Raw genomic sequence first — 12,373 nt, 5'->3', positions numbered from 1 at the left:
CAAATTGGGAAAGAAGAAGAGAAATAAGACCTATGAAACAAAGATGGACAGTGAAGCAAAACAAATCCCTGCCTTGGCTCTTTGCAAAAATAGGAGTCGTATTCTGTATCTTGAGTGCATTACCTCCCTGTCAGCAGGTGGGGAGTCTTGCTTCATCCCTGTTTCTTTGGAATTGGGGCTGGTCACTGATTACAATTCTTAGGGCTTTCCAAGTCACGTCTAGCTACAGCAGTGCTGTTGTTACAGAAGTTACCTTCCTGTTTCTGCTCACTTCACTCTGCATCAATTTCATTGAAGTCTTCCCAAGTTCCTCTGAAGCCATTCCTTTCATCTTGTCTTTTTTTTTCATTACATGGGCTATTTCAATTGTGATTTCAGTTGGGAAAGCACTTTGTAGCCCATAAAGTGCTGTACGGATGCTCTTCATTGCATTTATTGTTGTTGTGGTGATTATATCTGTTATCGTGACCATTATTATTATTCTTGCTCTTCTCCCTGATGCTAGTATTTGCATGGATTACATAACTTCTGGTTTATTCCTCTGATCTGGCTGATTTTGATGGCTGGGCGTTTCTGGGTGAGGTACTGAGCCCTTCATGAAGTCGATAACCATCTTTGGGCTCCTGACACTTAATCATGCTTCAGATGCTGTAATTTCCTCTGTCAGAATAAGTGTTATCTCCTTATGAACTAGGAATCAAATCTATTTTTAATTTGAAAATGTGACACTGATTTTGAGCTTTACATGCCTGGGGAAGTTTCTTTTGTTTCAGGTGAGAACAGGGATTTTCAGTGAGAAAACTTCAGTTCAACATTTCTTTTTGATACTGCAAATCTATTGACATGATGGATTTCTGACCTCACCGTTGGGGATATTCCCTCCCATAATGCAGATCACAAGCCATCCATAACCCCTTATCCTGTGGCCATCTCTTCTCCATGTCCTAAAAATGTCCAAAGGGCGTCTACACATTTATTCGGGGACCTTCCTCTGGTTCTCTTGGTGCCTACTGGTAGATCACACGAGGTGCCCATAGTTTATTCTTCATTTTTTTATGTGACCACCTCATTTCCTTTTCTGATGTTATTTCTTTCAGTCATTCTTATCCTGAACAATTCTGGGTTGGAAAATGTGATGTAGTCACTAATGGCAAAGTGCATAGAGCATTGGACTCAGAATTGTGAAGACCTGGATTCAAATTCCACTGGAGACACTTATTAGCTGCGCATCCTTAGACAAGCCACTTAAGTTCTTTGAGTCTTGATTTCCTCATCTGTAAAATGGAGTTCACAAGGGCACTTATTTTCCCAGATTTTTGGGAGGAATTAATTGAGACAACATGTAAAATTCTTTGAAACCTTAAATGCTATATAAAGGCTAGCTAGTTGCTTCAACATGGATTCATCAGAGAGTGTCGTACTCTGTAATTCATTGTCATGGAAAAGCTCCCGAAGAATTTGTTTTCACTGGAAACATTCATGTAAGAGCCCTCTGATGCTTTCTCGAATCCAAATCTCTGCCTGATACAGGACTTCTTTGACAACCTCTCTGACTAGTAAGTGATAGGGTGTTCACTAATTTATGAGGAAGCGCATTTCATTTTGTAACAGCTCTGATTATTGGAGGTCCTTTCTTTATTTGTTATTCAGTAGTTTCAGTTGTGTCCAACTCCTTGTGACCTGATTTGGGGTTTTCTTGGCAAAGACACTGGAGTGGTTTGCCATTTCCTTCTCCAGATCATTTTACAGGTGAGAAATCTGAGGCCAACAGGGTTAAGGTTAATTAAGTGACTTGCCCAGGGTCCCAAAGTTAGTAAGTGTCTGAGGCCAGATTTGAACTCAGGGAGATGACTTCAGACCCAGCACTCTATCAACTGTACCACTGTAAATAGTCTTCTAGAACCTTCGACCGTTTGGTCCAAGTTCTTCACTCTGGCGCCGCATAAACTACTTGCCCTGTTCTTCACATCGTAGGACTCTAAATATCTGAAGATCATCATCATGGTCGTCCTTTGTCCGGGTTGAGAATCTTCAACTTCTTCAGCTGTCTTTGAGTCCCTGTACCATCGTAGCCCCTATCGCCTAGGTATATTCCTCCAAAAATCTGGTGTCCGGAATGATACCCATCTGACTAGGGCAGAGATCTGTGAAAATCTCGCTTTCCTTATTTTAGACGCAAGAATTTAAGTCAAGCAAGCCCAGCTTTTCAATACTTTCTTCAATGGGTTCCTGTTAGCTTTTTTGCCAATCACTTATTTATTAGAATGGCAAAAACGAGCTTTCCTCCAATTCTCCCGTTACTAACAGTTCCTTGGGCTTGTGATTTGGTAAACACCTTCAATTTCTCTCTCCTTCACTAGCCACTCTTAATCCCTTGACAAGTTGCTAAGCTCCCTGTCTCTTTTCCTCCCGCTTCCCAGTAGCTCCCACCTGAGTCTATGGAGTTCATATGACAGGATACATAGTAGTGGCCAAGGTAGCCTGAAGCAAACCAATTCTCTTTTGAATAATATGAGGTGCAGAGGTATGGCGGAAAGAGCACTGTACTTGGAGCCAGGGATCTGGGATTGAATCCTACTTCTAAAAATTCTCTGTGTGATGTTGAGAAATTTAATTCTTCCAGTTCCAGTTTTCCTCACCTGTAAAATGGGATTAATAATTCTTATCTTACAGAGTCTTTGTGGGGAAAGAGTTCCATCAACCTGAAGGTCCTAGGGAAGTGTAAAAGGTCTTGGGACACTATCAGTGCCAATGCAGTGATATTAGAATAATATCATAAATCGAGGAGTATCCAAATGCCTAATGGAATGAGCTCAGGACTTGGAGTCAGGAAGAACTGGGTTCAAATCCTACCATTGGCATATCTAAGCTGTGGGCCATAGCCAGGTCACTAAGGTTCTCTGAACCTGTGGCAACTCTATAAGAGGAGGAATCTACTAAGGTCTACATAGGTTGTGATTGTTGGGGAGAGTTCCCACATAGATATATCTATAGATAAAATCTCTGGTCCATGCATGTGGATGTAAATGAGAGAGTATCATTTGGGCAATCAATTCATGGGCATTTATTTATTTTTTTTTAAGAGAGCATATGAATGGCTTTATTTTTTTTAAAATTTTATTTTTTAGAAAATTTTTCCATGGTTACATGATTCATGTTTTTATTTTCCCCTTCACCCCCCTTCACCCCCCCCCCCCCCCATGGCCGGTGTGCATTTCCACTGGTTTTAACATGTGTCATCAATCAAGACTTATTTCCATATTATTGATAGTTGTATTGGTGTGGTCCTTTCGAGTCTACATCCCAAATCGTGTCCGCATCAACCCATGTGTTTAAGCAGTTGTTTTTCTTCTGTGTTTCCACTCCTGCAGTTCTTCCTCTGGATGTGGACAGCATTCTTTTCCATAAATCCCTCAGAATTGTCCTGGGTCATTGCATTGCTGCTAGTACAGAAGTCCATTACATTCTATTTTACCACAGTGTATCAGTCTCTGTGTATAGTGTTCTTCTGGCTCTGCTCTTTTCACTCTGCATCACTTCCTGGAGGTCTTTCCAGTTCACATGGAATTCCTCCAGTTTATTATTCCTTTGAGCACAATAGTATTCCATCACCCGCATATACCACAATTTGTTCAGCCATTCCCCAATCGAAGGACATTCTCTCATTTTCCAGTTTTTTGCCACCACAAAAAGCATGGCTATAAATATTTTTGTGCAAGTCTTTTTATCTATGATCTCTTTGGGGTGCAAACCCAACAATGGTATGGCTGGATCAAAGGGCAGGCATTCTTTTATAGCCTTTTGAGCATGGTTCCAAATTGCCATCCAGAATGGTTGGATCAGTTCACAGCTCCACCAGCAATGCATTAATGTCCCAGTTTTGCCACATCTCCTCCAACATTCATTACTCTCCCCTGCTATCATTTTAGCCAATCTGCAGTTGAGGCAGTGAAGTGGCATAGTGGATAGAGTGCTTAGCTTGGAGTCAGGAAGACACTTTCTAGCTGCGTGACCCTGGGCAAGTCACTTAATCCTGTTTGCTCAGTTTTCTCATCTGTAAAAAGAGCCGGAGAATGAAATGACAAGTCATTCCAGCATCTTTGCCAAGAAAACTCAAAAGGGGTCACCGAGAGTTGGACATGACAGGAGATGACTAAATGACAACATTAAGCACTTACTTATGTCTGTGCCAGACATTGGCTAAATGTCAAGGACATGAAGACAGACAGAAAACAGGCTGTACTCTCAAATAGCTAATCCTCTTGAAGGGAAGACAACACATAAATAACCAGATATATACAAGCTATAGGGTTACCACATTCAAGGCTGGAAGAGATCCTACTGCCCCGAGGACTTTAGGCTCCTTGATAGAGAATAGAGGGTGTGAGGGAGATCTTGGAATTAGGGCTGGAAGTCACCTTAAAGGAACTATAACTAGAGTGGGGTAACTGGGGCTTTGCCTTAAGGTAGAACTTTTAGAATGGGCTAACAACATTATCCCAAGGTACATTTTCTTCCTCTTCCTCCTCCCTCTCTCTCCTCTACTACTCTCTCAGCAGTGTAGACACATCAAGATACGATGGTGGTGGTAGTGGTGGGGGAATAGTATTCTTCAGTCTGGCAGCTATAGCCTTTGTGAGCCCTACCCTTAGCCTGGGTACAAAAATTCTTGTTACATATTGGGATCTCGGTCACCAGCTTATCGACTCCTTCACTGTACAAAGGAGAAAACTGGAGGCTCTGGGAAATGAAGGCACATGCCTAAAGTCCCACAATGTAATGAGTGGTAGAGACAGTATTTGAACCCAGATCTTCTGATGAATGCACTGCTCCTTCTAGTCCATGGCGCACAGATACAGATAGCCTCTTGTTCAATATAAATAATTTGCAGCAACTTCAGAAATATTTCTGCATTTTAGACTCTAAGAAACATTGAGAACTAATTATTCGTGTAATAATGTTTTCTTTGGCAAGTTATGATTAGTGTCTTTCCCCAATAAAGATGTGTACAAATTGAATTTACAGTAATATGATTTCTATTTGTAATGTATGTTGCCTTTTGCATTCTGACGACGTGAGCTCTGTCATCAAGAGAGGAAGAAAATAATTAGCAATCAGCAGTGGGAGTTTAATTTTTTAATTTTCCAGCTGTTGTGTAAAGTGATTTGCATGGAGCCTCAGTGTGTCCTGCAGAAGGAAAGCCACAGTAATGTGGTAATGTTTTTAGGCATTTGAACATGGCTCGGAGGTAGAAATGAAGACAGAAGAAGCCTTTTGGTTAAATACTGCAACTTCAAAGACACAGAGAGTTTCATCCAAGGAGACTTAGGGCTAGAAGGGACCTTTGAGGTCATAACATCCACCCCAGCCCCCGTTCCTTTTAACAGAGGAGGAATAGAAACTGGGGAGAGAGAGAGAGAGAAAGAGAGAGAGAGAGAGAGAGAGAGAGAGAGAGAGAGAGAGAGAGATTGATTCAGTGTGGCTACCACAGATGAACGGAGCACCTACTACACTATATCCCAGGATCATTGGGAGGCACTTGAGATACAAAGAGAAAAATGAAATAATCCTGGCCCTCAAGTAGTTCATTCTACTGGAGAGACAGATGCAAACAAATTGAAGTTAGTCTATTGTCCAAGAAGAGTGTGAATGACTGGAGAAATTGGGGCAAGGGAGAGGGGGGCATGTAGGAGGTGGAACCTGAACTGGGCTTTGAAAGAAGTCCAGGATTCTATGAGGCCCAGGTGAAGCACAAGTGGATTCTAGACACAAGGATCTTCTAGTGCAAAGACGTGGAAAGTGTCTTCTGTTCTTCCATTGAGGGCCTGCGGGCTGTGGAGTGGCATGTAGTAGGGGGCAGTGACTTGCCCAAGTTTACAGAGGTCCTAAGTGGCAGAGCTGGGTTGTGAAGTCATTTCCTTCAGATCTCCATTCAATACTCCTTGGATTGGCACCATGCTGGCTCAGCCTTCATTTAGACCAGTGATTCCCAAAGTGGGTGCCACCGCCTCCCTGGTGGGTGCTACAGCGATCCAGGGGGCGGTGATGGCCACAGATGCATTTATCTTTCCTATTAATTGCTATTAAAATTAAAAAAAAATTAATTTCCAGGGGGCTAAGGAATATCCTTTCTGGAAAGGGGGTGGGAGGCCAAAAACATTTGGGAACCACTGCTTTAGATGATGGATAGACGAGAAAATATAAAAGGGCAATTAAGAGCCAAAGTTATCCTGCTATATGGCCATCAAAGTACAGGCACCATTGATGAGAGTTCATACACCAGCCATCTTCCTCTATTGCAGGGGTTGACAACGTATGGCTCTCGAGCCATATCTGGCTCCACCTCCCAACCAGCCAGTCCGGGCAGAGCCCCAGGATGTGCCCCAGGGGGCCCTTCAGCCCCCGCCCTATATTCCAGCGCCTTTCCCCTCCATCCTCCTCCTTCCGCAGGTGTTTATGGCTCTCACGGCCAAAAAGGTTGCCGACCATTGCTCTATTGCAATAATTGAATTCAATCCAACAACAATGTATTAAAAATGGGGTCTATGTACAAGACACTGAGCTGGATGCTGGGGATGCACTGATAAAGATGAAACAATTCCAGCCCTCAGGAAGCTTCCATGTGACTGGAGTTACAACACACACAGAAAAGTACAAGCAAGCTCATTGGATGATGAAGAGAATATTAACAACCCCAGGAATCACAGCTGAGCCTTGAAGGAAATGAAAGATTCTAACAAGTAGATGGAGAAGAAGAGAGGCTGCATTCTAGGTAAGTAAAATAGCCTCTGCAAAGGCACAGAGGTTTGAGGCAGAGACAGAATGCCAAGCTTTTCTTAAAACCGTACCTTCCATCTTAGAATCAAGATTGATATTGGTTCCAAGGCAGAAGAATGGTAAGGGATGGGTGATGGGGTTTAAGTGACTTGCCCAGGGTCACACAGCTAGGAAGTGTCTGAGGGCAGATTTTTACCCAGGACCTCCCATGTCTAGGCCTGGCTCTCAATCCACTGAGCACCCTACTGCTCCCGTCAAATGCCAAGTTTTTGAAACAGCATATAAGCCTGTTTAGATGAAATGACAAGCATGTGACATAGGGATAGATGTGTAATTAGCTGTGGTGACTGGTTTTCAATGCCAACCTGAGGAATTTGCATTGATCCTGAAGACAACAGAGAACCAATGAAGATTGCTGATGGGTTGTATGTGGGAGAGACTTGGAAGCAGGGACACCACTAAGAGGCTATTTCAGAGGTCTAGGAAAATAGATGATAAGAGCCTGAACTCAAATCATGGCTAGGGGAGGGAATGTTGGGGTAGGGGCAGAGGGAGACCTGAGGGATGTCATGGAGATGGAATCAACAAGAATCCACAACTGATGTCTGATGAGAGGGTGGCTCATGAGGGAATGAGTGAAGACTTGGGTTGATGCTGGGGTTGCTCTTTCCTGCGACATTTTTAGTGCACCTATCTAATTGGATCCTCATCAAAAAAAGGTTTTTTGAAAAGATATTCTTACATGATTTATACATGAAGGGACTGAGATTCAGAGAAGGAAAATGATTTGCCCAAGGCTACAGTAAAAGACTCAGGATGAGAGGCTCATTGTTGTGCTTTAAGGCCAGAGCCCTTTCCACTGCTCCTCCTCCTCCATCCTCTGCCCTTCACACTTAAACTGACTTTCTTTGCTGGGTAGATCCCATCTTTCATGCCAGAACTCTGGAAAACCACACTTAAACTATTTTATTGATGTTTAAAAAATTATCATTCCCCAATAATCTACTCACACCTCACCCCCAGTAGAATGCTTTCTTATCATATAGAAGAAAAGTTCAACAAAAGAAACCCATTGACTGTCTGACAGAGTATAATACCTCACTCCACACTTCTTCTGAGAGGAGGGAGAGAAGGAGGTTCCATTATCAGTCCTTTGAAAAGAAGACTGACTATTGCATGGATCCATCTCTACGATTTTTTAGTGTTGCTTTTCTTTATGTTGTTGAGGCCATTGTGTAGATGAGTGCCATCAGTTTGCTTAGTTGGTTCTGTACCAGTTCATATGAGTTTTCTCAAGTTTCTCGGAATTCCTTACATTCACCAATATTTCACGTAATCCATCCCATCCCACCATTTCAGAATCCATGGGCGCCTGTGCTATTGTCAGGTGATTCTTGCTACCACAAAAGTGCTCCTATAAACATTTTGGAATATATGGGACCTTCCCCACAATCTTTTTCATCCTAGGGGTATATGCCCAGTAGTGGTATCATGGGGTCAAAGCAAATGGCCCTCTGAATCATTTCTCTAGCATGGTTATGTCAAGGTATATAAGACATATTTGCCTAGACATAGAGTAAGCAGCATTTTTGGTGCCTCTGAGGGCCATCATCAGGGGCTGCTCCAAGATGAGTTCCATCCCACATGTAACAGCTATGTGCAATTTACTTATAACCAACTGAGCATGCTCAGACTATCCCTCCCCACCCCCCCACCTCTTTACTTTGCTCTGGTTCTCTATCTAGGGATATGAATAATTCATGACTTATCAAATAACTCTAGCCCTCTGTTCCTGCAGGATTTCCATCTCTTTTCAAACTTTGTATGATCTTGAGAAGATTATCCACTTACATATAGATTAAGGTGCATTTACTGAATGAGATAGAAAATGGAAGGTACAGTAATAAAACCCACCCGCGCTTGAGGAGGTATAGAGGCTGGAGTTCAGCTGAACCCATCCACGTCTGCTCTGCTCTTCTTAGGCTCAGCCTCTCATTGCTGTCATTAAGACCAATATACTACAGAGGCCAGGTATTATTTGCTTTCAGAGTGAATGGAAGAGGAAGGAACCATCTAAGCAAGTCCCATTTCCTCCAAGCTACTCCAGGGAGAGGCTACATTCACAGAAAAGTGGTATTCTGGAGCAGTTCATTGCTCCACCAGTGGAGTTTGGAAAGATGCCTGCCTTTTGGTTCTTCCTTCCATATCGACTCTTTCTAGCTTTTGTCGCTTTGGACGGTCTGCTGGGTGTGTGATGTGAAAGTTCTGAATTGTTTCAATGTGCATTTCTCTTACTAGTGGCGATTTGGAGTGGGCTTTCCTAGAGTTTTTGGTAGCTTGCAGTTCTTTCAAAAACTATGGTTCACATCCTTTGACTGATCTTCTATTGAAAAATGGTCCTTTGATGTCTCTGTCTGGATGATTTCTCTATGCACCTTAGACTTTTATCATGGAGATTTACTGCTCACTTGTCTCTTCCCAATCACAAATTTCTGATCTTATTTTAGTTGCACTGATTTTGTTTATATAAAACTTTTTTTAAATTTTTAAAATTTTGAATATTTTCCCCTAGTTATGTGTTTCCTGTTCTTTCCCCCCTTCCCCCAAACCCCTTTAACCCCTCTTAGCCAACGCACAATTTACATAAAACTTTTTAAATCATGTCAAATAAAAATATTTTATTTTTCTGTTTTGTGATCTCTTTGATGCCTGTTTTGGTTATGAATTTCCTCCTAAGCCACAGATCTGAAAGGTGAGGTTGTTGTCGTCATCATCATTGTTGTCCTCGTTGCCCTCGTTGTTGTTGTTGTTGTTGTTGTTGTTGTTTTGTGGACATGACTTTTTACATTAAAGCTGTTGATTCCTTTGGAGCTTGTTTTGCTATATGCAAATGAATTTCTACCAAACAAAAGCAGCAATACTAGTGGTGCTAGTAGTAGCAATAGCAGCAGCAGTGGCAGCAATAGGACTAGCACTACCACTAGTGGTATCTTCTTGAATAAGAAGGCATTCCCTCCAGTCGCTTACATTCTTGGTTTTATTCAATACTGGATCATTGCATTCTTATGCAACTGAAGTTTATTTATCTAATGTATTCCCCAACCTCTTTCTCCTCTTTTTAAAAGTTTTTGTTTACTGCTGTAGACCAGTGCTGGGCAAACTTTTTCAAGAGGGGGCCAAAGGAAAGGAAATACTCATCTGTCAGTCTGTTTCTAAGGCAACTCTTTCGAAGTTTCATTGTATTGTATCCTACTCATTGTATTCCTCAGATTAGGAATAATGTCCAATGGTGGGATAGAAAATTTCAGGGGGTCACATCTGGCTGGTAGTTTGCCCATCACTGCTTTAGATCATAGTTTGAAATCTAGTAATGCTAGTTCCCCTTTATTCCTGCTTTTTTCTTATTTCCTTTAACAATCTTGACCTTTTGTTTCTCCAAATGGATTTTCTTCTTATTTTGTTGAATTCTGTAAAAGGACCCTTTCATCATTTGATAGGCATAGCACTAAATTCTAATTTAATCTAGATAGTACCATCATTTTCATTATATTGGCATGACCTAACCATAAACAATGAATTTCTCTTCAATTATTTCTTTATTTCTGTAAAGATTACTTTGTAATTGCAGTTGAAGATTTATTTCCAATTAGAATTTGAGAGCCTTCAGAGTGGGGACTTTTTTGGGGGGGCCTTTCTTTGTATACCCAGAGCTTAGCATAGTGTCTGACACATCATAGAGGCTTGACTTAGATTGTATTTCTATAAGTCTTTGCAAATTAACTGCCAGGTTATTTTATGGATTTTTCAGTCATTTTGAATGGGTTTTGTGTTTCTATATTTTTCTGCTGAGTATTATTAGTAATACTAATTAAATATATTTATTATTTTATTATTATGGCATTCTTTATAATTTTATACATGCACAAATTATATAATATATTTAATTATTTATTGTATAATATAACATAAATTAAATATTTAATATTAATTAATAAATAATATATATGTATATATCTAATCATACATAATTACTCTATTACTCTTTTCTGGGTCCCCTCTACTCCTACTTCCCATTGAAACTAATTAGTTCTACCCCAGGTATTAGCTCTAAAGTAATCAGCCTATGAAGCAATTATACTGGAACCCTACAGCTAACAGTTTAATGTACTTTATTTGATTATATTTGTATTATTTATATTTATTATATTTATATTATTATATTATATTTATATTATTTTATAATATAATAATAATAATAGACTATATGGAGGGATCGAAGCATCAATAGAGAGATTCGTTAGCAGAGGAAATACACAAAAGCCAGTCTTATCTTTTGCTGAGATCTTATGCACTGTATGTTCCCCTCTTCAGGGAGAGGCCCTTGAAACCCTTTTGGGGGATCTGAAAGGTCAGAGCTATTTTTATAAGATTATTAAGATGCTTTAACTTGTAATATTGTCAATATTAAGAGCCATAACCCACATAAGCAAAAGCTCTTTGGATGGAGTTCTCAATGATTTTTCAGAGTGTAAAGAGGTCCTGAGACCTAAAAGTTTGAGAACTGATGCGTTAAGTTACAGAGCTATTAATAAGGGGTTGTATTATATTTCTGGAGAGCTTATAGGCTGTAAAACGCCTTAATAAGTGCTTTGGAATATATAGTAAAAGCTATCAGATTTTTTCTAGGAAACTCCGAGATACAATTTACATACTATTTTGACAGATTCTTGAATATTGCTATTATAGGGACCGAACTCTAAGTATATCAAATAAAATAAAATTAATTAAATTAGGCACAGAGGAAAAGGCTGTTGGATTTTTTCCCCCACGAAAACTGGGGACATTCATTTGAATATTCTGAATATATTTAGCCAAATGATGTGAATATGAACATTGTGGTCAACAAGAAAACATTGGGCTCGTTAAATAAAATCTGGTCTTCAGGAATAGGATAACTACTAGCCTTAAAGGGTGGCTATGTTACCCTGGGCTCTTAATTACCAACAATAATGCAACAAAAATTATATTCAATAATGAAATTAATTAGAAACTAAATAACAATCCTTAAATATTGAGTGAGTCAAAGAACAAATCATAAAAACGATAATTTCATTAAAGATAATGACAACAATTCATGAACATAATTGATTCAGAATCACAGGGAGTCACTTTTTACCTTATGAATCCGGGACTTTTAAAGATAACTCCCCCAAATCCAGTTCAATCAAATGTCATATTGACACTAGCAGCAATAATCCTGTTTCCCAAATGCCTTACCCAGCTTCATCTATTAGAAGAAAAATTAGAAAGCATCAATAGAACGGAGTGTTAGAAGAGGAAATTATCTCCTTTTGTAGTTGCTGAGCATCTCAGCTTTTATTAATACTTTTTTTCTGGTAAGTCTGGACAGTAGGAAATTAAAGGATCTTATTCAAGGAAAACAATATTCTCATTTTTCTGCTAACAGTCTCACTTGGTTTCTTTTTTAATTTTTATGATTATTTGAAATTTGTTTGTTTATTTAGTTAAATTAAACCCTTGCCTTTTGTCATAGAATTGATGTTAAGTATTAGTTCCAAGACAGAAGAGTGGTAAG

The sequence above is a fragment of the Gracilinanus agilis genome, chromosome X, assembly GCF_016433145.1.
Source record: "Gracilinanus agilis isolate LMUSP501 chromosome X, AgileGrace, whole genome shotgun sequence".
Lineage (NCBI taxonomy): Eukaryota > Metazoa > Chordata > Mammalia > Didelphimorphia > Didelphidae > Gracilinanus > Gracilinanus agilis.
Note: the sequence above shows the minus strand (reverse complement) of the source record.